The sequence below is a fragment of the Protopterus annectens genome, chromosome 14.part0 (assembly GCF_019279795.1).
Source record: "Protopterus annectens isolate FY-2018-M chromosome 14.part0, PAN1.0, whole genome shotgun sequence".
NCBI lineage: Eukaryota > Metazoa > Chordata > Ceratodontiformes > Protopteridae > Protopterus > Protopterus annectens.
The window spans coordinates 11,062,504-11,087,326 of NC_056748.1; the positions used below are offsets into that span (position 1 = coordinate 11,062,504).

The window sequence follows — 24,823 nt, forward strand, 5'->3', positions numbered from 1 at the left end:
TGGACATTTTGGAGATCACTTTAGGCAGAAAAGATGGATTAGTTCTTAGAGACACTCTATTTCTATGAAAAATCAAGTAAGGACTCTTGATACATAGAGCTTGAAGCTCAGAAATACTTCTGGCAGAAGTAATGGCAACCAAAAACAAGGTTTTCCATGACAAATACTTGAGGTCGCAAGAAGAGACAGGTTCAAAGGGTGGCATTGTCAGAGCTTGTAGAACTAATGATAAATCCCATGGTTGAATAGGTTCTCTAAAAGGTGGCTTCAGATGATTCACACCTTTTATGAAGGTTTTGCACAACTTGTGGGACATAAGACAGGAATCTTGTACACCCACAAGAAAATTAGAAATTGCAGCCAAATGAACTCTAATGGTAGAGGCCGATAGACCCGAATTTAAAAGGTCGGCCAAATAGTCTAGTATTATCAACACTGGTGCTGAGTAGGGATCTACTTGTTTATCTTTCAGCCAACAGGTAAATCTTTTCCACTTGCTCAGATAAGTAATTCTAGTGGAAGATTTATGAGATGCAATGAGAATATCATGTACTTCTAAAGAAAGATCATTCTGCCTGGCAATCAAAGGAATTGGAGTAGCCAAGCCATGAGTTTCAGGCTGTTCAAGTTGGGATGAATCAGGTACTGTGGATGTGAGATCAACTCTGGGGTTGGATGGAGAATCCATGGGTCGATCTAGTAGGTGAGGCCAAAGGAAGGGGAACCAAATCTGTCAAGGCCAATATAGTGCTATGAGGATCACCTTGCTCTTCAACCGACGGGTTTTCGTCAGAAACTGGGGAATGCATAAACAAGACCCGAGGGCCAATCGTGGACTAGAGCATCCCTGGGTGACTGTCCCAGAGGGGGAATCAGGGCAAAGTAGTTGCTGCATTTGTAGTTGGTCGGGGATGCAAAGAGGTCACAGCAAGGACAGCCCCAGCAGTGGAAAATATCCGCCGCTATCAAGGGATTCAAGGACCACTCGTGAGGTTGAAGAATGCACCTGCTGAGTCTGTCTGCTATCACGCTGGAACTCCCAGCAATGTGCATTGCTAGAAGAAAACGGTTGGTAGCCATCGCCCATTGCCATATTCTCATGGCCTCTCGACAAAGGGGGTAAGACTTGGTTCCACCTTGCTTATTGATGTACCAGACCACCGCCATGTTGTCTGATTGAATTGCAATCGTCCCAGATGGCAGCAGGGGATGGAATGCTTGCAATGCCAGAAGCACCGCCCTCAGCTCTAGAACGTTTATATGCAGATGGGCCTCCAGTTCAGACCAAGTTGACTTGGACTGTCTGTCCCTGACATAGCCCCCCCACCCCATCACTGTGGCCTTGGGTTGCTAGGGGGAGAAGGGACGAGATCATTGTGACAGATCGTGTGTCATCCACCAATTTAAATCCTGTCTGCACCTGTGGGTTACTCAAATCATGGCTGAATGAGGATGCTGAAAAGGATACCACTGGTTAAGCAGTAGCTATTGTAGAAGCCTCATGTGAAACCCTGCCAGGGGAACAATGGTGATGGAGACTGCCATGGAACACAAAAGCTGTAGAACCGAGTGAGCCGTGGATTTCTCCCTTGAAAAGATTGGAATCAGATGTTGCTTTATCATTAGAATTCTGTGCTCTGGAATAGCAGCTCTGCAGTTTTTTGTGTCCAAGATAACCCCTATGAATTCTGTTGACTGAGATTGGGTGAGATTGGATTTTTCCCAGTTTATGGTTATGCATAGCCTTTGAGCAGCGAGGAGAGAGTATGCCAGGGCTTTTTCCGGTAGATGTCTGATGGAGGCGGAAATGAGCCAGTCTAGGTATGGAAACACCTGGAATCTTTGAAGTTGCAAGTGAGCTGTGACAACTGCCATGCACTTTATGAACACTCTGGGGGTTGTAGAGAGTCCGAAGGGCAGTACTCTGAACTGGTAGTGAGTGTTTCCCGCACGGAAGCGCAGAAATCTTCTTGATGGCCTGTCCACCTTTATGTGGTATTACGCATCTTGAAGATCTATCGAGCACATCCAATAGTCTTTTTCCAAAAGCAGGAGGATACACTGTATTGTGACCATATGGAATTTTTATACTCTCACAAACTTGTTTAATACACTGAGATCCAAAATTGGTCTCCAGTCCCCGGTTTTCTTTGGCACCAAAAATAGTCTCGAGTAGAATCCGGACCCTATCTGGTCTGGAGGGACTATTTGGATGACTCTCTTTCTTAGCAGCTTTACTATCTCTAGTGCTGCTTCTTCCCTTTGACTGGGTGAAACGTCAGGAAGGTTTTTTGAAGGGGCAGGACAAAGACTGAAGGGAATATGATAACCTCTGGTTATAATCCTTTGTACCCAAGAATCGGTGGTGATGGTTAGCCAGGCAGAAGGGTACAAAGAGAAACGTCCCCCAACCATCTCCAGAGGAAAGGAGTTGGGCCCCCAACCATCTCCAGAGGAAAGGAGTTGGGCCGCTCTTCAGAAGCGCTGGTAGGATTGACCAGGGAAAGAATCCCTGGAACCCTGGTTACGCAGACCCCCTCTGCCCCGAAAGGAGCGTCTTCCCGGTGAGTTTCCCCCTCTGCCTCTGGGGGAGAACTCGGCCTGTGTGTCATGGAAAGGACCCTGAAATTTCTTGAACCATATCTTCCCACTCTTTTGGTTTCGGGAGAAAGCACTTTGAGGGGAAGAATAATGGACACCAATGGTATAAAGGGTCTTACCGTCCTGTTCATATCCGGCCAGTGTGCTTTTAACTTTGGGCCCAAACAACGAGGAGGCCTCAATGGAAGCGTTAAGAAAGGAAGCCTTAAAGGGTTCCACGAAATTGCACAAGCGCATCCAGGAGTGTCGTCTCAAGACCACAGCTGAACCTGCTGCTCTAGCTGCTCCTTCTGATGCGTGAGATATCAGTCACATAGGGGAGTTAGACATTGATTCAATGGTGGCCAGCTGAGAGGCCATTTTCTCACGGACCTCATCAGATACGGCACTAGTCAAGGTTTCAGAAAGCTCAGAAATCAGATCCCTTTGAAGCCTGGTAAAGTGTGTCATATAATTCAGGGACCTGATAGTAAAGGTCGCTGAAGCAAAGGTGCGCTTCCCTATCCTGTCCAGGGCCCGGGACTCTGTTAGGCGGATGGACAGTCTGACTTTCTTCTTCTGTCAGATCCTTTTTTGTTGCGGCCGCCACCACCAAAGCATCCACAGGAAGACCTTTGGACCAATGGGGATCCAAAGCAGGAGGGGACAAAATCTTATCTGGCCTCCGGGGAATAGCTTCAACAGCATCAGGAGCCTTTCCAAGCATGCTGCACGATGTGCCAGATAAGTTCATTGGCAGGTGGAGTAACCCAGGAGGTACGGGGCCGGGCACAAAAGGCATGCAGGAACACAGATTCCTCAGAGGTCGGATTAGAGGACTGCCAGTCACCTCTCTGTTTCAGGATTTCGAGGATATCACCAAAGGATACCTCAGAGGGTGACCAGGGGGATCCTTCCCCCTCATCAAAATCTGTGTCTTCAGTGAGGGACTCCTTCATGGAGTCCATGTGCTTCCTCTTACACAAACTTTTCCAGTGGACCTCCTCAGCAGAAGAAGCTGGAGAAGACAGCGGAAAAGGGGATACCTGTGGGAATATGTCCTGAGACCCTTGCAACCGGTGTCTGCTAGGTGCGACTTGTGAAACCAGTGTACCAGAGGAAGGTGGAGGTATAGACAGTCCAGTATTGCCAGCAGCAGTGAAAGCCTTCTCCATCAGTTGGAAGGCTGGTCCACCTGAGGAAAAGTGCATGTCTAGGACATGGGTTGTCCCTCCCCTAAGTGGCTCAGCCTGCCGACCCAGAGTCCTTGGATGGCTGTGGAGCAGCAAACTATGCATATCACAACGGACATCCTGGGTCACAGCAAAACTTTCCTGCCATTAAGGCAACCGTGGTTCCTTAGTGAGATCCATAAAGGGGACCACAGAAGGAGAAGACTGTGCTATATCCATGGACTTCAAAGGCAATGAAGTAGGAGAATAAGAAGGGGTCTTTGGAGACAGGTGATCACCTCCCAAGTAAAGATAGTTCCTGAGGGGTGGGATACCTCTGGCCAAGAGCACCTGATCCACAAGACGCAACACATCATGTTCGGAAAGGCTTCTAGTGGACCTCACGGAGACTGAGGGAGAAAAAGGCCTGTGTACAGAGGAGGCAAACTCGTTGCCCATCTCACCCATCCGCACAGAGGACAATGGTGCTGAGAGAGACTGGACTACGGGTGTCTGCACCAAAAGAAGTCATCGGTACCGAGGTCATGGTCTGCACAGACACATGGATCGGTGCTGAAGTGGTTGTTGGTACCGAAGCTGGAACCAACAAAATTGGAATCAATAATAAAGGCGTTGGTTCTGAGGAAGACTTTGGAGGCAACGAGGTCAAGGTCTGCGCCAACTGAACGGTCGGTGCCGATACAGTGGTAATAGTCTGAACTGAGGAGCCCCTCGGTGCCGATATAGTGAAGGCTGTAGGAGAAGACGGAGCCGAGATCACTAATGGAGCCGAAGGCCTCGGTGCCGAAGGTCTAGGCACCGAAAGCACTGGGGCTGACTGAGTGAGCTCCGGAGCCAACATTTTAGCCTTTATAGGTTTTGGTTGGTGGGAGTCCCCAGCCGGGGACGAAGGCAAAGATTTAGCCTTGGTAGGAACATCCAAGATTTTCTTATGGGCTCTATGAGGGGTTGAGGCCTTTGACCCAGAAATAGCCTCTGAAAAGGAAGATTTAAGAAGTCCCTTCAGTAACAGCTTGTTTTTCCTTTCCAACAAGGTTCTATTCGAAAAGTTCTCACAAATAGTACAGGGCGGGTCAGCAGACAAGTGGGACACCCCCAAACAATAAACACACAAAGAGTGTGCATCAGAAGTAGGTAGTTTGTGTCCACAATCAGAACACCGCTTAAACCCCGGACTACCTTTCTTATCTGCCATGACAGCAAATTAATTAATAGAAAAAGGTGCCAGCAATGTTACAAAAGAATACTCGAAGGTATACGAAAAAAGGAAAGGATTACCAACAATGGTAAAGAGAGAATACCTTGTGGTAAAAACGTACAGAAAATAGCAGAAAAACCTGAAGAAAAGGTGTACGCTAGATGCGATTGGGTAAGAGACAATGAAATATAAACTTTTCTGACAGAAAAGTAATCTGAAAGACTATTAAACAACAAATAACTGTACTTAGCTCAAGAGAAGTAGCTTGACATGACCGAATGACAACGCTGCAAACGAAATCTGAGGTAACAGGGAGAGGGGGATTGTGGGTAACAGTTTTGCTCGAGAGTTTGAAGCTGACGCTAGCTTGGAAAATGGCCGGCTCGGTTCCGAGGTCGGTACCGATACCCATGCATAAAGAATGAACGAGGATTAACAATATCAGATGAATTATTACATGACTGTATTACACCACTGAGTGATTTGGCAGACAAATGTCTATAATGTTCCCATAAAAATATTATCAACATGAAGAATAAAACAGACCTCACATTTTGAGTTTAAGCATGATATAGAAAATTAAGATACAAGCAGACAACTGAAAGGGAATCACAGAAAGAAGTCACTTTCAGGAAGTTTGCTCAGTGAAACGTACCTTAGGAATAAAAGCAGCAGGAATGGTAATTCAGGTTTCTGAAAAAGACAAAAAGACACTAGTGTTGGAACTTGTACCTGAAAACTCAAAACAGAAAATGAAAAATAATGGCAATGAATATTCAAAAACTGGTGCCACTGAAACAACCTAAAAACAACATAAGAAAGTTGATATCCAATGAATACATAATGCTTTGGAATTTTATGCAGCAGTATACAACACTAATGGAGAACCTTACATTGTGTGTAGCTCCGTAGCACCCTCAGACAGAAGAAAACACATCTCCAAGACATGCAACTCACACATACCCCTTGTAAAAACATCAACACCATGACATACAAATCTATGACATCAGCAAATAACCTCATTAAAAGCACTGAATAAACAAATAAGAAAAGAACACAAAACCAAATGCAGGGCTGCTATCAGTCGAGGCAGGAGACTCACGTTAAACGTAAAGTAAGCACAATCCAAACACCAAATCCGTGACTCTCCAGTGGCAATAAAACGAAAGTCAAAAGTTCAAAGAATAACCAAAACAGAATGAATTCATAAAAATAAGTATAATTTATTCCAACGAGTAAGCGCTTTCGCCAAAGGCTTCTTCAGACTCTTAATACAAAAATGAAACTGTAAAAATCACTTTTAAAACTTCCTTGAGGTTGCTATTGGACATTGCAAGTTTGCTAGTCACATGTTATGTTGTCTTAAAAAGACAGGAACTGAAAAGTGTTAACAATGCCAAAAGCACCAGTACTTTAAAAATGAACGCTTCCATCAAAATGCATTCAATAATCAATATGTCCGTACAAGAAAGTGAAAACATACATAACCTCTAATTCATTCTATAATTTGTTAAACATTTTACAACGTCATTAATCGTTGCTGCATTTACTAAAAACTCTAGTTTCCTGTCACCTAACGGTGTTATAAACTTAAAAATCACAGATAAACAACTTTCATGATCGCTTTTCACTCCGTCGGATTTGTACTAGAACATGTACTACGATTACTACACAGTGACTTCACATAAACCAAGTGAATGAACTGATACAGTGAAATCGCTAATCAAAGAACTGAAAGCGTACCTTTGCGCCAGTTCAACTTACAGAGTAAAATATGCTTAGCAATATCCCTCAGCAAGGATTCAGACCTCATTGTTGCATAGACAAACTGGAGTCATAAATATAAAAATGCCCAAACAGGAACATCCTAGATCTCAACAAAGTATTCTGTTTACGGTATATAAAAAACGTACTCTGCAGAAACTTTGTAGGCAATTGTGTTACAACCTAACTTTATGAGCAATAGTAGTTCAGACAACGTAACACACATTTAAAGAGCTTTGAGCATCTGCCTGATGATACACGAAAAGTATGTATAAACAACTGAGAAATAAAAACAGCCTTATTCTCATGCATTATCGTGCATAAATAAAACAGTGGATGTACGCACGATGATGCCCTACGAGCATATGTCGGTCTCAGAATATAGTAAATTTAAAACAGAAAGTCGTGTTCATACTAATTAATGTGTTCATTGAAAATGATGGGAATGAAAATAAAAATAAAAATGGATAAGGATGCACATAACAGTGACACATAAAAAACACACACATAAGATAACTCCGTGACATAAAGCTTTAAGGAGATTAGCATACCTAACTTATAATATAAACTACGGATCTCCTATAAAATGTCTAGTACTATGTATAAAATCATTTTAAGGTCTTATTACTCTTGTAAAACAATAAGTAGAAGGACAATACGTACTAACTATAAGTCAGTACATATAATTATATTACGTATCTATTCTTTGATGTATTCTTTAGGGGTCCTTATTAACATCTCTATGAATCCCTAGTCCTTCTTACAATATGAATGACTACTTCAGTAGAAACAAATACAAGTCAGAATGTTTAAAAAACGATCTTGAACTATACCCAGCAACAACTGTTAATATTTGTTGGGAAGCTATCCCTCTGAGATCTGAAGTCTAGTCTCTGGTATGAAGATAAAGCTCCAGATTCCCTACGTCTCTATATGTCCAACAGTTCCTAGAGGATGTAATTGATAACATATTTCCTTATGACTATATGGTTCAGATCAAACCTCTTATTGCAATATTTAAGAGTGAAGACAGGTGTTATCATCTACGTAACCTTCTATTTTTCAAAAATGGCTTTATTTGCACTTTGTCGTTAAGGCCTGGTAATCTATCAGACCTTAATCTTATAATCCATCGTGACTCTTGTTCTAAGGTTTTGTTAATTAAATCACCACCTCTAAAACCTTCAAAAACACGTTGAATGACACAGAATTTGAAATTGTGATTGATGCCTGCTAGTCTATTGTGTCTGGCTAGGGCATTGGTTTCAGTGCCTACTCTGATGTGATAAGTATGTTCCCTAACTCTTTCCTTAAGTGATCTGTTGGTTTTCCCAATATAATAACCATTGCAGGTTGTACAAGTGGCCATGTATACTACATTTTTACTTTCGCAGTTCGTGTTGGTTCTGAAGTTATAAGTGCGTCTTGTAATTGGATGCTCAAAGGTGGTATCTTTATTAATGTAGATACATTGCTTACAATGACCACAAGGTACAGTGTTTTTATCATCTGTAGGCCTACTTTTCAACAGGTATTTAGGTCTGCATAAAATGCTTCTTAAATTCAGATGGTTTTTGTAGGCTACACGTGGTACTGGGCCTACTATCTCACTAACCTCCCTGTCAGATTTCAGTATTCCCCAGTGTCTATTCAAAGTTTTTTTCACCTCCAGGTTCATCTTACTGAAAGTAAGATTAGCTCTGATTTCAGTTTTCAAAGGTGTTGGATTCTTCATATTTCCTTCCTGTGCCATAAAATATGGTTTAGCGGTACTGGTCCTTAAACTCTCCACTGTATTGACCATGTCTAATATTTCCTTCTCTTTATAACCCCTTTCTAAAAATCTATCCTTCATGTCCTCTATTCCTTTATCATAAAATTCTTGTTGTGAGTTCAACCTTGATACTCTCATGAATTGTCCTTTAAGGACATTCTGAAAAACATGTCCAGGGTGCATACTATTTCTGTGTAGTATGTTATTGCTTTGGCAAGCTTTCCTATGAATTGTTGTATTGATCAGGCCATTGGACATTCTGAATACTTCCACATCCAAGAAAGGTATAGTTTTATCTGAAAAATTCATAGTGAATTTTAGAAAGTCCGTTGTATTATCCAAGTAAGATACAAAATTTTTTAAGGAGAGTTCATCGCCCAACCATATGAGGAAGAGGTCATCTACAAAGCGGCAATACATACCAACGTACTCATTAAAAAGTGGATGGTCACAAAGGTGAACATCCTCCCACCTCGCCATCACTAGGTTGGCGTAGCTATTTGCACAGGATGTGCCCATAGCTACGCCATCCTTCTGTAAATATATAGTTTCTTGAAATACAAAAGCATTGTTGGTCAAGACAGTCTCAAGTAGCAATGCAATAAGATCAACTTTTTTGTCCGAGAAGTCAGAGTGTAACTTCAAATATTCAGTTAACATTCTTATCCCTGTGTCATCAGGTTGAACTCACAACAAGAATTTTATGATAAAGGAATAGAGGACATGAAGGATAGATTTTTAGAAAGGGGTTATAAAGAGAAGGAAATATTAGACATGGTCAATACAGTGGAGAGTTTAAGGACCAGTACCGCTAAACCATATTTTATGGCACAGGAAGGAAATATGAAGAATCCAACACCTTTGAAAACTGAAATCAGAGCTAATCTTACTTTCAGTAAGATGAACCTGGAGGTGAAAAAAACTTTGAATAGACACTGGGGAATACTGAAATCTGACAGGGAGGTTAGTGAGATAGTAGGCCCAGTACCACGTGTAGCCTACAAAACCATCTGAATTTAAGAAGCATTTTATGCAGACCTAAATACCTGTTGAAAAGTAGGCCTACAGATGATAAAAACACTGTACCTTGTGGTCATTGTAAGCAATGTATCTACATTAATAAAGATACCACCTTTGAGCATCCAATTACAAGACGCACTTATAACTTCAGAACCAACACGAACTGCGAAAGTAAAAATGTAGTATACATGGCCACTTGTACAACCTGCAATGGTTATTATATTGGGAAAACCAACAAATCACTTAAGGAAAGAGTTAGGGAACATACTTATCACATCAGAGTAGGCACTGAAACCAATGCCCTAGCCAGACACAATAGACTAGCAGGCATCAATCACAATTTCAAATTCTGTGTCATTCAACGTGTTTTTGAAGGTTTTAGAGGTGGTGATTTAATTAACAAAACCTTAGAACAAGAGTCACGATGGATTATAAGATTAAGGTCTGATAGATTACCAGGCCTTAACGACAAAGTGCAAATAAAGCCATTTTTGAAAAATAGAAGGTTACGTAGATGATAACACCTGTCTTCACTCTTAAATATTGCAATAAGAGGTTTGATCTGAACCATATAGTCATAAGGAAATATGTTATCAATTACATCCTCTAGGAACTGTTGGACATATAGAGACGTAGGGAATCTGGAGCTTTATCTTCATACCAGAGACTAGACTTCAGATCTCAGAGTGATAGCTTCCCAACAAATATTAACAGTTGTTGCTGGGTATAGTTCAAGATCGTTTTTTAAACATTCTGACTTGTATTTGTTTCTACTGAAGTAGTCATTCATATTGTAAGAAGGACTAGGGATTCATAGAGATGTTAATAAGGACCCCTAAAGAATACATCAAAGAATAGATACGTAATATAATTATATGTACTGACTTATAGTTAGTACGTATTGTCCTTCTACTTATTGTTTTACAAGAGTAATAAGACCTTAAAATGATTTTATACATAGTACTAGACATTTTATAGGAGATCCGTAGTTTATATTATAAGTTAGGTATGCTAATCTCCTTAAAGCTTTATGTCACGGAGTTATCTTATGTGTGTGTTTTTTATGTGTCACTGTTATGTGCATCCTTATCCATTTTTATTTTTATTTTTATTTTCATTCCCATCATTTTCAATGAACACATTAATTAGTATGAACACGACTTTCTGTTTTAAATTTACTATATTCTGAGACCGACATATGCTCGTAGGGCATCATCGTGCGTACATCCACTGTTTTATTTATGCACGATAATGCATGAGAATAAGGCTGTTTTTATTTCTCAGTTGTTTATACATACTTTTCGTGTATCATCAGGCAGATGCTCAAAGCTCTTTAAATGTGTGTTACGTTGTCTGAACTACTATTGCTCATAAAGTTAGGTTGTAACACAATTGCCTACAAAGTTTCTGCAGAGTACGTTTTTTATATACCGTAAACAGAATACTTTGTTGAGATCTAGGATGTTCCTGTTTGGGCATTTTTATATTTATGACTGTAGTTTGTCTATGCAACAATGAGGTCTGAATCCTTGCTGAGGGATATTGCTAAGCATATTATACTCGGTAAGTTGAACTGGCGCAAATGTACGCTTTCAGTTCTTTGATTAGCGATTTCACTGTATCAGTTCATTCACTTGGTTTATGTGAAGTCACTGTGTAGTAATTGTAGTACATGTTCTAGTACAAATCCGACGGAGTGAAACGCGATCATGAAAGTTGTTTTTCTGTGATTTTTAAGATTATAACACCGTTAGGTGACAGGAAACTAGAGTGTTTAGAGTTTTTAGTAAATGCAGCAACGATTAATGACGTTGTAAAATGTTTAACAAATTATAGAATGAATTAGAGGTTATGTATGTTTTCACTTTCTTGTACGGACATATTGATTATTGAATGCATTTTGATGGAAGCGTTCATTTTTAAAGTACTGGTGCTTTTGGCATTGTTAACACTTTTCAGTTCCTGTCTTTTTAAGACAACATAACATGTGACTAGCAAACTTGCAATGTCCAATAGCAACCTCAAGGAAGTTTTAAAAGTGATTTTTACAGTTTCATTTTTGTATTAAGAGTCTGAAGAAGCCTTTGGCGAAAGCGCTTACTCGTTGGAATAAATTATACTTATTTTTATGAATTCATTCTGTTTTGGTTATTCTTTGAACTTTTGACTTTCGTTTTATTGCCACTGGAGAGTCACGGATTTGGTGTTTGGATTGTGCTTAAATAAGAAAAGAAGTCAAAGGAAAAAAAGCACTCATTAAGGACATAGCCACTATGAAGCACTAGACACAAAAGTTATGTACTCACTATAATGATAGATCCAGGTTGCCTTCTTCCACCCATCTCAACCTGTGAGTAACTGGATCTGACTCGGACCTGTGGCCAGCATCTTCAGTCTTAGAGCTATGCCTTCTATACCCATTATACCATATTCTAAATGAATCTTCTCAGAACAAATTTGCCCTACCAGTGCCCCTATGACAAAATATAAAAGGAAAACTTACCTCAAAAAGGCAAAGAGATAAAGGATCAACAGCAGCACAAGAGTCCTCCTTACATAGAGCTTTGGGTTCGGTCTGCAGTCAGTCAGTCAGTCAGGAGCAACAACAATCAGTGAAAATTTGGAGGGGACATGGAGGGAGGGGATGGTTGAGATGGATGGAAGAAGACAACATAGACCTACTGTTATGGGGGGTACATAACTTTCATATCCCAAGTTGTCTTTTCCATTCATATCAACCTGCGGAACAGAATCCGCTTGGGTGGTCTTTGGAGAGAACTTTCCACAAAATGGTGGAACCAAAGGAGAACCTAGATTTGGACTGAAAGTTCTAATGTGTAATGGGTCACAAAGGTGTAAGTGTTAGACTAAGTCGTAGCCACACATCATCAACAGAAGCATTCATGAAAAAAGCAACTGAAGTGGTCACTACTCTAGTAGAACGAGCTCTAGGCATGCTCTAAGCTTGCCCAGCAAAGGAATTCCTTTTAGGAGTATACAAGAGAAATATGGTCAGAATCCCATCTGGACAAGATCACTTTCAAAACAGGTTTACCCAAACGGAATGCAAAAAATGATAAAAAGCTGGTTAGATTTTCTGAACTCTCATTTCTGTCTAAACAGAATCTCAGTAGATGGTGAACATCCAAACAGTGTAGTTAGTGCTCTCCTTTGTTTCTAAAATTTGGGAATAAAATGGGTAAATTCATGGGTTGATTCAAATTAGACTCAAAATCCACCTTGGGTAGAAAGGAAGGATTGGTTTGATTAACTCTATCCCTGAGCAAAACTAAACAAAGAGGAATGATGGATGCTGCTTGAAGCTCAGAAACCTTTCTAGCAGATGTAATGGCAACCAGAAACATTGTCTTCCAAGATAGGAGTTTTAAGGGAAAAGTGGCCACTGGTTCAAAAGGTAGTCTAGTGAGGACATGCAAAAGCAGACTGAGATCCCGATGTAGGGCGAGGTCATGGATTATGGTCTGAGCAGACAGGTATCCTTTAAGAGAGTTTCAAAGCTACAACTGCTGTGCTGTCCATACCAATAAGAAAGCGGAGATTGTAGCCAAATGAAATGTAACATCTGAGTAGCTGAAACCAGACTGAAAAATGTGTGCCAGAAATTCCAGAATAGCATCCACTGGAGCAGAGATGAAAATTAGTCCCTTGGAACATGCCCAAAGAGAACACATTCTCGGTTTGTTTGTATAAACATTTCTAATGGAAGGTTTTTAGGAATAAGAAGCCAGAATACGAATAACCTGTTGGAAGGGTTGGGATCTCTGGCCATCATAGGAAGTGGAGGAACCAAGGGTTAACTTGAGGGATAGAAGGCTCCAGTAAAGTAAACCTAAGGGATGACATATCAGCCCAGAACATGGTCTGAAACATAGGGAGAGTAAAGAAGATGAGGTCACAGAAAGGGGAATCGGAACTGCTTTGGCCAGAAGGGAACAATGAGGATCATAGTTGTTCTGCAACAGACTGCTTTCTGAAATTATTTTATTATTGTTGGTTTTGGGAGATAGGCATAAAGGAGACTTGGGGGTCAAGCTTGTAGAAGAGTGCCCCTGTGTGACTGTCCCTCTGGCGGGATCATTGCAAAAAAGCTTTAGTACTTGGTGCTGGAAGGGGTAGCAAACAGATCCTAGCATGGTTGGTCCAAACAGCTGAAAATGTGTGCCACTACCTCAGGATTCAGGGACTATTCATAAGGCAGAAGGATATTTCTACTTAGACCATCAACCAAGATGACAGACTTTTCCAGGATGAGCACTGCTATTAGAAACCATTGACAGGACATCACCCATTGCCAGACTTTCATGGCATCCCTACACAGAGGATACAAATGGGTTCCTTCTTGTTTATGCACCACACCACAGTCTTGTTGTCAGACTGGATGGCAATTACACTCTTTAGAAGAGGGTCCTGAAAGGCCTGCAATGCTAGCTGGACAATTATCTTCTCCAAGACATGGATGTGGAAACTGATCTCTGACAGACCATGTATCCCCATTCTAGAATCTCTGGTAACTGTTGCTTGGGGCTGAGGAAAAACCAACGGTCAACCTGTTGGCAGATTAAGAGATCCCATCTACTATGTAATGTGGTGGCAACAGCTGTTGGTCAGTTGAATATGGAATTCCACTGTCTGAGTGAGGAAGGACAACTGAACTGCTAGGGTCCATTGAAGAACAGGTATGTCAAATCTCGTTAATATAACTAAAAAATAGAGGTTGCCATCTGGCCGAGAAGATACAGAATTGAGGAAGCAGGTGGCCTCTGAGACTGAAGAACCAGTGATGTCTGAATCCATAAAGAAGTTAAACTTGAAAGGTGGTAATTTTCCAATTTGATTGATGGTACCCAAATGACAAATGATGAACTCCAATGTCTGAACAAGTTCCAAATTGGACTTTTCATAATTTCATGTTATGCCCAGGGATGGACACGGTTGGAGCAAGCAGTCCCTGGCTTTGATGGAGACACCTTCATGGAAGCCATGATGAGCCAGTCATCCAGGTACAGAAAGATCTGGAATCTCTGCAGCCTAAGCCAAACTGCCACTATTGCCATAGCTTTGGTGAACACCCAGGAAGTTGTGGTGAGACTAAAAGGCAATGCTTGAAAATGGTAGTAAATAGTCCACAGCTGAAAGAGCAGGAACTTCCTGGAGTGCCTTTTTATCTTTGTGTGATAGTAGGCATCATTGAGGTCTACTGAACATATCCAGTCATCCTTCCTCAAAGGGAGAATGGACTGCACATTACATATCCGAAATTTGGTCCATTTGACAAACTGATTCAGCTTGCTATAATCCAAAATAGGTTTGAGGTTCTTTGTTTTTCTTTGATACTAAAAAGGACTAGACGTTTTGGACTTGCTTCTTGGATGACTCGGCCAAGAAGTAATTTATTTCCACTGCTGTTTCCCTTGACTGACATGGTGGAATGTTGGGAAAGGACTTTAATATACTCTTTGGCATGAATAAACAGGGAATGGTATAACCTCTGAATTGTACTCTCTACAGCCAAGTGTTCAAAGTGATGACCTCCCAAGCTTTTGGGTGGACAGCCAAGTGTCCCAAGACTGCCAGAGTGTGGCAGTTGGACACCCCTTCAGAGAAGCTGGAAGACCTTCTTAGAGAGAAAGGATAGTAGCGACCCTAATTCTGAAGACTCCCTCTTCCCCTCAGGCAACATTCATTAAATTTACTCCTACTGTATCTGGAAAAATGTCACCAGGGGCATCTTGTAAAGACTGCTTTTTTTTTTTAAAAAAAGAAAAAAAGAGAAGCTTCCCTCCTTTCTGATTCCTAGAGAAGGACCTCTGAGGGATGGAAAAGCAAACTATGACCGCAGACATCGTCTTTCCATCTTGCTTGCTTCTGGTCAGGGTATTTTTGCTCTTTAGACCAAAAAGTGAGGCTCCTTCACAAGGGCCATTGATAAAAGAAATGTTTTGAAGCAGTCTGTCAGTTTGCATAAGCGCATCCAGGCATAGTAGCAAACAGTAGCACTGGTGCTTGCCACATAGAATGTACCATCAGCAGTGTTGGACAGAAGCCTCAAGCTTCGTGAGCAAGTTGTCAATTGAATGCATCATGGACAGCAATGCCTCCAGGGTCTTTTGAGAATCTGGAGGCTGCTCTGTCTTTATTGTCTTTGACATTTCCAAGATCAAGTCTCTCTGAAGTCTTGTCAAATGGGCTAGATTATTCAGCACATGCAAGGCAAGTGTAGTTGCACTTTCCCAGATGATCCACCTCCTAGGACCCCATGTTAAGAGGATGGACCGTGAAACCTTCCTCAGAGATATCCTTTTTGATGACTGCAGCAACCACACTAGCATTCACTGCCGGACCCTTTCTCCATGGGGTCTACCCTTAGGCAGGACCAAAACCTTTTCAGACTTGTGGCATCTTGGATCCTCCAAATTGGGTTCTCCCCAGGCTCTTCAGGATACCAGGTTGACATGAGCATTCAGCAGTGGGATCTCCCAGGATATGGACGGGCCTGCACCAAAAACCTCAAAATATACAGAATCCACAGGAGAAGGGTCTCTGGTGGTCCACCCACACTATTTCATCAATTTAAGTCACCAAAATGGGCATCTTTGTGGGGGGACTTCAAGGACCCTTCACCTTCATGGAGGTCAGTATCCTCCATAAGTGACTCATTTCATGAATCTAAATGCTTTCTCTTACATTTACTCTTTATACAGGCCTTCTGGGGGTGTGAACCAGGAGAGGATATTGAAGAAGCAGGGGGCCTGTAACAAGGGGTGTCTCGAGACTCAAAGGTGTGGGCTGCACCAGGGCAAGCTGATGAGTGCCAAGGAGACAGGAGGAGGAAGGAATAAAGATGGATCTGACCCAGCTCCCAAAGCACCCACATCAGGGAGCAAGAATATTCTATACATCAAAATTGGAAACAGGCCAGACAGCTGGACCCAGCTCCACTTGGACCCGAGTGAGACACTAGTGTCTGGCCCAATCGGCTTCAAAGTTGAGATTGGAGCAGAGCTGTTAAAGGCAGAAGCACCCAGGGGCAGAGATGGCTCTGAAACTCTAAAAGTCGAACCAGACACCTCAGCTCAGAAATGCATTTGGCTCAAGAACATCAAGGATGCAGCCAGCAGCTGAGGCAGCCATGCTGGCTGTACTGACATGGGGAAAGACAAATAAACAGTTGGACCTGTGGGCCTTGGTGCCTAGATATGTGCTGAGGGAAGAAAAGATGGACAGAACCACAGACAAAGGGGCTACAGACTTGGATCTATGGGTATGTCTGGACCTGTATGAAGGAGTGCATCAGCTGCTCCAGATCATAAGTCTTAAGGCTCCCAACTAACTTAGAAGATCTAGGAGGAGGAGAGGAAGTTGGCTTTGAAGCCTTCTCAATGGGCAGATCCGAGCTTCAGATCCAGAAAGGAGAGGCTCAGATCCAAGTAAGGGAAAGGTAATTCAGCCAGAATGATGGGTAGAAAAGGAAAATGAAGTCTAGCCAAGGCAGAAGATGGAACTTGGAAAAAAAAAAGGGCTAAGGATACTACAGGAAGACTCTTAAGCCTAGAACTGTGACTTTGTGCATTTGGTGCTGAGGTTGTAACCGAAGGTCCAGCGTTTGTCAGAGCCAGAAGGGAAAAAGATATGTGGATCTTTAGATCCAGCTGGCCCTCTGTTGATGAAGAGGAGTGTTTGCACTGCTATTTTTCCTTGGGCTTAGTATTACTAGAAGATCTCCCCTTTTCTTTTTCCTTCTTAAGTTTCTTCAATGAACTTTTGGCAGGAGAAGGGAGAATGACTTTAATAATTAACTTAGCCCTCCTGCTGGCTAGGGCACTGGATACAAAGGCATAACAAGCCTGGTAGTCAATATCAATGTGTACCACACCCAAACATCTTCTTGTGGAGCCAGTCTGTGCCTATTCTCAACACACTTTTTAAATCATGAAGTGACTCATCAAGTGACAACAGCAATAATAATACCAACAACAACAACAGTAAAGAGGAACAAAAACTACCCCACGCCATTTTTTTAAAGAGCAGGAAAGAAGAAAAGCATGGCAAAGCTACTCTAATGGATGAAAAAGCTAACACTTGGAGAAGATGGTAGAGAAGGGCATAGTAAGAAAAAGAGGAAAAAAAATGACAAACTTTCCCTTATCATGAGTGAGTGAGCTGGACCCCAATCCGAAAGCAATGGCAGCAAACAAGATCTATGGAGATTCGGTTAGGACAGGGTATTATGGGCAGAGGAGGAGGGAGAGCTCCAGGATGGAAGACTCTGAAGGTGCTGGTTTTGGATTAGAGTCAGATCTGATTATCCACAGGTTGAGATGGATGGAAAAGATGACACACGATCTAAAATTATCACCACCACAAAATGCAGTAGGATTAGACAAAAGGTCTGGCTGGGTATGCAGCTACACTTCACTAGAAAGACAGTGAAAAAGTCTGAACTTCAACAACATGACATTTTGTTTAAGGTAGGTCTGCACACACAAACACAGCATTATACAAATGTTTAAAAAACACAAAAAACAAATCTTGGAGCACAATAAGATCTAGTTAAGCAGTATCACATACATACAAGCTTGACGTAACAAAAGTATTACTAAACATCTACTTGACAGACATAACTTCTAAGTGACTGTGAAACCAAACTGTCATCCAAAGTTCTGTTATTCAAAGACTGAGACAATGATACGAGAAATTGAAATTGTGAAAGAATGGGGGTGATTACTACTGTGCGCAAAAAAAAAAAAAAAATCTGCAACTTGACTAATAGAAGTAGTATTCTCTAAAAGTAAAAAACAGCTGTGACAGCTGCCCAGAGATAGTCTGATGCTCTGTCAGTAATCAGTAACCTAGGCTTTAACACATTTGTGATGTAGACCTCTGGCAGAATATGCCAACAGTCATTCATCCTTTGTAAGGTAATGCAGGTAAGGTGTAATGATGCATCTGTACAGATAATGAACCGGTGCGACTCGTTCACAAAACCAGCTCTGACATGCGCCAGTTTCATTTACTCTTCTACTGCTATGAATTGAGTTCTAGATTCTTTGGCGAAGAAAGGAAATGATTGGTTCCAAACATAACAGCCACTCTGGTTTTCTCATATATAGTCTAAAATGAGGGAGCATTGCAATGCATGAAGATGTGAACCTCAGAGCCCTCTGGCATTGTTTTGCTAAGGAATTGAGTATGTCTGACAAACTGCATAGGGCATCAAATTTTCTTCAATTTGTTTTCTGATAAAAATCATCTGGAGACAGGGGAATCCAAGACTGTCACTATGAACTGGTCTCTCTAGCATGGATTCTTGTTGTTATTCCCTCTCTGTTGAAGAACTCAATCCCTATCATTTAATTGGTTCCACAGTTGTTGGGCATATGCTACTATATACTAAGACCCAAGTGATTTCAGATGCTCACCTGATGAATTCTCAGAAATCTCATTTTTGATGTTAACTGGCTCCCCACTACCCAGAAAGCAAAATTCCAAACTGATTATTAAAAAGTCTAAATCATGGACACTGCAAATCTCTACCCACTGCACAAACTCAGATCTTAACAGAACTGCACAATCAAGTACAACTTGTTCACAGCAATCTGGTATTCATCACGCACTTTTCTGTACTTCTGCTACAGCATTTTTTTTTCTTAACTTACAAACCTGATACTCCATTCCTGACACTATAGTGGGGCACTACCTACTGTACCCTCTTTTACAAAAGAACTTAAAACTTGACTGCTTGCTATTAACGGAGTATACATACAGCTGTGAGGCCACTCAGGAGAGGACAGAGTCAAAATGTTAAATGTAACAGTAGTGTTAAAATATATTGAATTATTTCAATTTAAATTTAAGCTGCACCTAATAGCTGCTTTTTTAAAACTCTTGTATCTGTTCAACCTTTATGTTAAGTATATGTCACTATGAAAAGGGTTCTTTTGTGGACCAATTCCCCTGTCTGCAAAATAAATCCAAAGCATAACACTCAGGACTTTGGTTATACCACTTTGGAAAGCTGAAAACTGAAGTAAAGACTGTTCAATAGAAGTGAATGGCTTTTTCTATTATAGCTTGAATGCTAGTTTCAGAGATGCAGGTAAATATTGCTGAGGTGTCTGTAATATTTAACTGGAGAGAAGAATTTGTATAAATTTGATGTGTCCCTTTGAAAATCTTTTATACAATATATTTATCTGAGGGTCATCTCTTGCCATGCTCCCCCAAAAATGTGAAAACGTTCCAACTTCTTTGCTGCTGCTTGTACTGTTTTTTTTGTTTGTTTGTTTTGTTTTGAGGGGGGGGGGTGTCTCAATGTGGTCATCTTTGCTGCTGTTGTCTCTACGGCAGTTTCTGTAACATTGAGAAACTAGGGTACATAACAGTTGGTTTACTGCACTTGTTTCTCCTTTCTTTTCCAGCTGGGATCAAAATGTCATCAGTTAGATGCCCAAAGAGTGCATCAGAAATAAACAGATCAGTGGTTTACAACCTTATGTTGGCGGAACCCCAAAGAAGCCATCAGGAGTACTCAAAGGACCAAATAACCTTACATTAACACTATAATAAATCAGGATTAATAAGTAAAATAATAGACAAAAAGACTTGTCTGAAACAGCACAGGTGTATTTACGTGACTATTAATAGGCTATAGTGTAACTTTATTATTAAACTAATTTAAGACACAGTACTTAAGCTGCACTGACTTTGACAACATAAAGAGCCTGAGCTAGGACATGACTATACTTGCTGTGAATCTTCAATATGAAGCTTATTAGGGTGTTGCTCAGTTGCTGAATCTAAGTATGAACTGTGGATTGACACACCTTTATGTTTTCTCCCAATGACAAGAAAAAATTGTCAGATGCAGGGAACACCGTCTGAAAATGATTACTCATTATTTAATAACTTTTTTTTTTGCACCATAAATGTCTCCTAAAAATACACCAGCGCCTACTGCAAACAAAGAGGCAGCCGATGAACTGAACCCCTGGATAATCTGAATTCCCAAATTCTCTACTTAGCTGATGATGATATTTCTACTCATTTTAGTTGGTGTCATTACCTGACAAGGCTTTCTGTATCCTGCATATATGTTAATACAGAGTTCTTGCACAAGCCATATAGGTGAAGTGGTCTATAGCTCTCACAGTTTTGTTGGCCAAAGATTTATTTTTCATATCTGTCCTACAACATAGATTCTTTGCCTGGACATGTTGGACTGCTATACGTTTTCTTTTGGAAATACTTTGAATTTAATGTCATGGTAGATGACACTACATTTTGGTTAAAATACTGTGCCCTTTACATCCTGTCTTCTCTTTTAGGGACAAGAGGTTGGGAGTCATGATTTTTATCAATAGTAGCAGCAATCCCCTGAAGTAACTGATCAAATGGAGAAATTCTTGGGGCATTTCATCTATTCTCAGTAATCCCAAAAAACGTTACTAAAATGAAGAGAATATTCCTTCGTAATGTCATTTGCAGAGCACCTTCAAAACTGGCATCCCATTATCACATGCAGGTTCAAAATGGAATTTTATTTTTACCATGTAGAACTGCTTCCTTTAATAAAACAAAGGAAATTAAGACATTTCTCTTCCTTAGAAGCTGCTATAGTGGAAGTTAATTTGGGGAGACCTTCACAGGTAATCTATGATAATCCACGCCACAACAATCAGAGAAAAGTCTTCGGGGAAAAAAAAACAGTGGTACCAATAGTTGGCTATTGCCTATGGGTGAGCTAGCTGTTGCATTACCTTGAACCTGTAGTCAATGGCTAGAATCTGCACTAGTGCACAGATCTATGTTGTTTGCTTCATGTTAATGGTCAGGCACTTGGACCAACATCAGCTGCTGCATTTGGGTAGGTAATGACGATTTAGCTGATGCAGGTACCAATGATCACATGTCCAAAACGAATACCTGAGACTGCTCTACCAGAATGCATGGCTCCTAATGGAATTAATTTTTTTTTTACTTCCTACCAACCTGACTATCAAGCCCTTCCCTCAGTCCTACTGACCCCATCTGTTCCCCATCTGGTATGGTCTAGCACCCAATAACAGTCGTCATGATCTTGATTTCCAGGGGGATTGACTTTTCAGAACCCATATCCTTCATGTCTAGTAGCAATGGTGAGGGGTGAGTGATAGTGGGTTGTCAATCTGATAGAATTGATTTTTTTTTGCACTTAACTCCTTGCCTCTGTTGTTCTACCAGCACAATGTCCTGTGCAAATGCATGCTTCTGCATATCTGTGTCCTTGGACTCAATGCTGTTGTATCTTTAGCGTTCCTGTGTTTCTAGAGACCCTGTCCATTGAAGCCACAATACCAGGTCTTCCTCCAGGTGATGCTCCTAGGATGGGACTCTGCTAAAACCCTTCCCAAGGATAGGTAAGCCAACATCAGAAACTTACTCCTAATTACTCCCTGGTTGGATCTCTAGCATCCAGCTCTGGTATCCGAACAGTCTCATCTAGATCACAGGACTAATACCTTTACATTGCAGAGTCGGCTTCCTCTTGTAGTTACTGCTTTCCTAATGGAATTGATAGTTGAGGCCTACTAGCTGTTAAGCTCAAGGAGAACAAGTATTGAATTTTCCATCACTCTCACATTTACTGGTACGACGGACTGAAACTTAACCAACTCAACATAAAACTGAGTACAACAGAGCCATAATGTATGGCCTTTTTTGCAGTCTTTGCCATATATAGTGTATTAGTGTCTTTTAAGACTTTTAAGGTGGAGGTGGGATTACATCAAGGATCAGCTTTGAGCCCTTTCTTATGTGCAATGGTGATGGACAGGTTGACAGACGAGATCAGACAGGAGTCCCTGTGGACTATGATGTTTGCAGATGACATTGCGATCTGTAGTGAGAGTAGGGAACAGGTGGAGGAGACCCTAGAGAGGTGGAGATATGCTCTAGAGAGAAGAGGAATGAAGGTCAGCAGAACTAAGACAGAATATATGTGTGTAAATGTGAGGGAGGGTAGAGGAATGGTGAGGATGCAGGGAGTAGAGTTGGCAAAGGTGGATGAGTTTAAGTACTTGGGATCAACAGTTCAGAGTAATGGTGAGTGTGGAAGAGAGGTGAAGAAGAGATTACAGGCAGGATGGAGTGGGTGGAGAAGAGTGCCAGGAGTGATTTGTGACAGAAGAGTACCAGCAAGAGTGAAAGGGAAGGTCTACAAGAGGGTAGTGAGACCAGCTATGTTATATGGGTTGGAGACAGTGGCACTGACAAAAAGGCAAGAGTTAGAGCTTGACGTGGCAGAGTTGAAGATGTTAAGATTTGCACTGGGTGTGACGAGGATGGACAGGATTAGAAATAAGTATATTAGAGGCTCAGCCCAGGTTGGAAGATTTGGAGACAAAGCCAGAGAGGCAAGATTAGATTGGTTTGGACATGTGCTGAGGAGGGATGCAGAGTATATTGGGGAAAAAGATGCTAAGGATGAAGCTGCCAGGTAACAGGAAAAGAGGGAGGCCTAAGATAAGGTTTATGGATGAGGTGAGAGAGGACATGCAGGTAGTTGGTGTGACAGAGCAAGATGCAGAGGACAGGAAAAAATGGAAACAGTTGATCTGCTGTGGCGACCCCCAACGGGAGCAGCCGAAAGAAGAAGAAGAAGTGTCTTTTAAGACTTGGTGGAGATATTTGCCTGCTTTGTGTGGATTTTTTTAATAAACCATTTGGATTTTAAGCCTTGCCATGGTTTTGGTTTTCCTGGTGCCTCTAACAGTACTTATTTTTGTTTGGTTTTGGTATCTCTTCTAAAACACCTGGCCAAACGCAAAAAAAAGTTATGTGACCCAACAAATCATATCCAACATGTGCTTCACCACAGTACCTGAACAGAATATTTGTTCCACACTGGCTTCCACTGTACCGCACTTTGCATACTTACTGTCAGCTCCCACAAATACTCTGTTAATAAACTTAAAACATCTCTCGCTTTCAACCTCAGTGATTACTAAGGAGCAATGGGAGCTATCCTGAAGGAGAACAGCCATTCAGCCACTGAACTCTCCTAAATAAAAAAAAAAAATCTGTACTAAACACTTGTAGAAGTAAGTAGCTCTCAAAAATATATGCATGTACTCCCAACATAAAACTGCAATCAATCATGGAACAGAGAGCTGCTTTTCATTTCACTATTGACTACAAAAATAAAGTAAAATCCACAAACTTCCTAAAATGAATGCACCCTCCCTCGGGTTACTAAAAGCACCATTCAATATGATTTGTTAGCTTCAAAATTAATATAATTTGCTTGTTCATATTTAAATAATTACACTGAATGATGTTTTACCACACATTGGACATTCCTCTGATTGTAAGTGGACGTCATTCTGTTATACTTATACTAAATTGTGAAAAGTACAACTGCAAAAGTTCTGTTTCCTGTAAAACTAGATGGTCAAATGGCATTGGCATTGTCAGTGGCATTTTGGGTCACCTGCAAAGGTAATTCAGTACTAGATGGCTTTCAAAAGATCAGACTCTTCATCCTCTCTTCCTGTGGCAGCTAGCTGGTTGAGCATTTCATAAGAGGGAAGCCTTCAGCTGTCACAGGAAGTGAGTGATCAGTCTTTTTCACTTCCACAAAGGTGGAGAGGAAAGTACCTGAAGCAAGAATCATGTAGTAAGAGCAAATTTGCAGCCAATCAAAATACCTTATAAAAAATAACTCCTACAACAACTGAATCAAACAGGTTGAAACCCACCTCAGCTATGCACAATCTGGGGGGGTGGATGGCAGGTGGCTGCTGCCACTGAGGCAGTAAGGAATTTGAACATGCACTGTTACAGGTATGTAGGAGTTACACAACTGTACTACGGCTATCATTCTCACAGCCTCACAGGCATTTTGGTTAGATTCCCAAAGCTTACCCTACACCTGGAAGGTGGAAGGATAAAGATCCAGGTTCCCCTGGAGAAAGGTCCTAACAAAGCCTGCTCTGGATCTTGACAAGGAATCCGGTTTGCAGTACTTTGTGAAGGTATAAACAGAGGACCAGGTTGCTGCCTCTAGAATGCTTCTGGAGTCCCCCACTTTTGAATATGCTACTGAAGAGGATAATACCCTAGTTGAGTGAGCCTTAACTTTGCCTGGAAAAGATTTACCATAGTGGGAGTAACATAAAATAATAGCAGAAGACAACCATTATGCAACAGCTTGCATAGAGACAGGTTGCCCTTTCTTATCCCCTGTATTGGAGACAAAGAGCGATTCAGTATTTCTAAAGTGCTTTGTTCTCTCAT

General features: G+C 41.2%; 1 protein-coding gene across 2 annotated transcripts in view; it reads right to left on the bottom strand.

The window, feature by feature from the left end:
• ADD3 (adducin 3) overlaps positions 1–24,823 on the bottom strand; it is a 3,087,715-nt gene that overhangs the window by 2,046,935 nt on the left and 1,015,957 nt on the right. For both annotated transcript variants that reach the window (XM_044055712.1, XM_044055702.1), the window contains exon 4: positions 5,627–5,664. The gene's annotated coding sequence lies outside the window, so the exon portion shown is untranslated. The remainder of the gene's footprint in view (positions 1–5,626; positions 5,665–24,823) is intronic.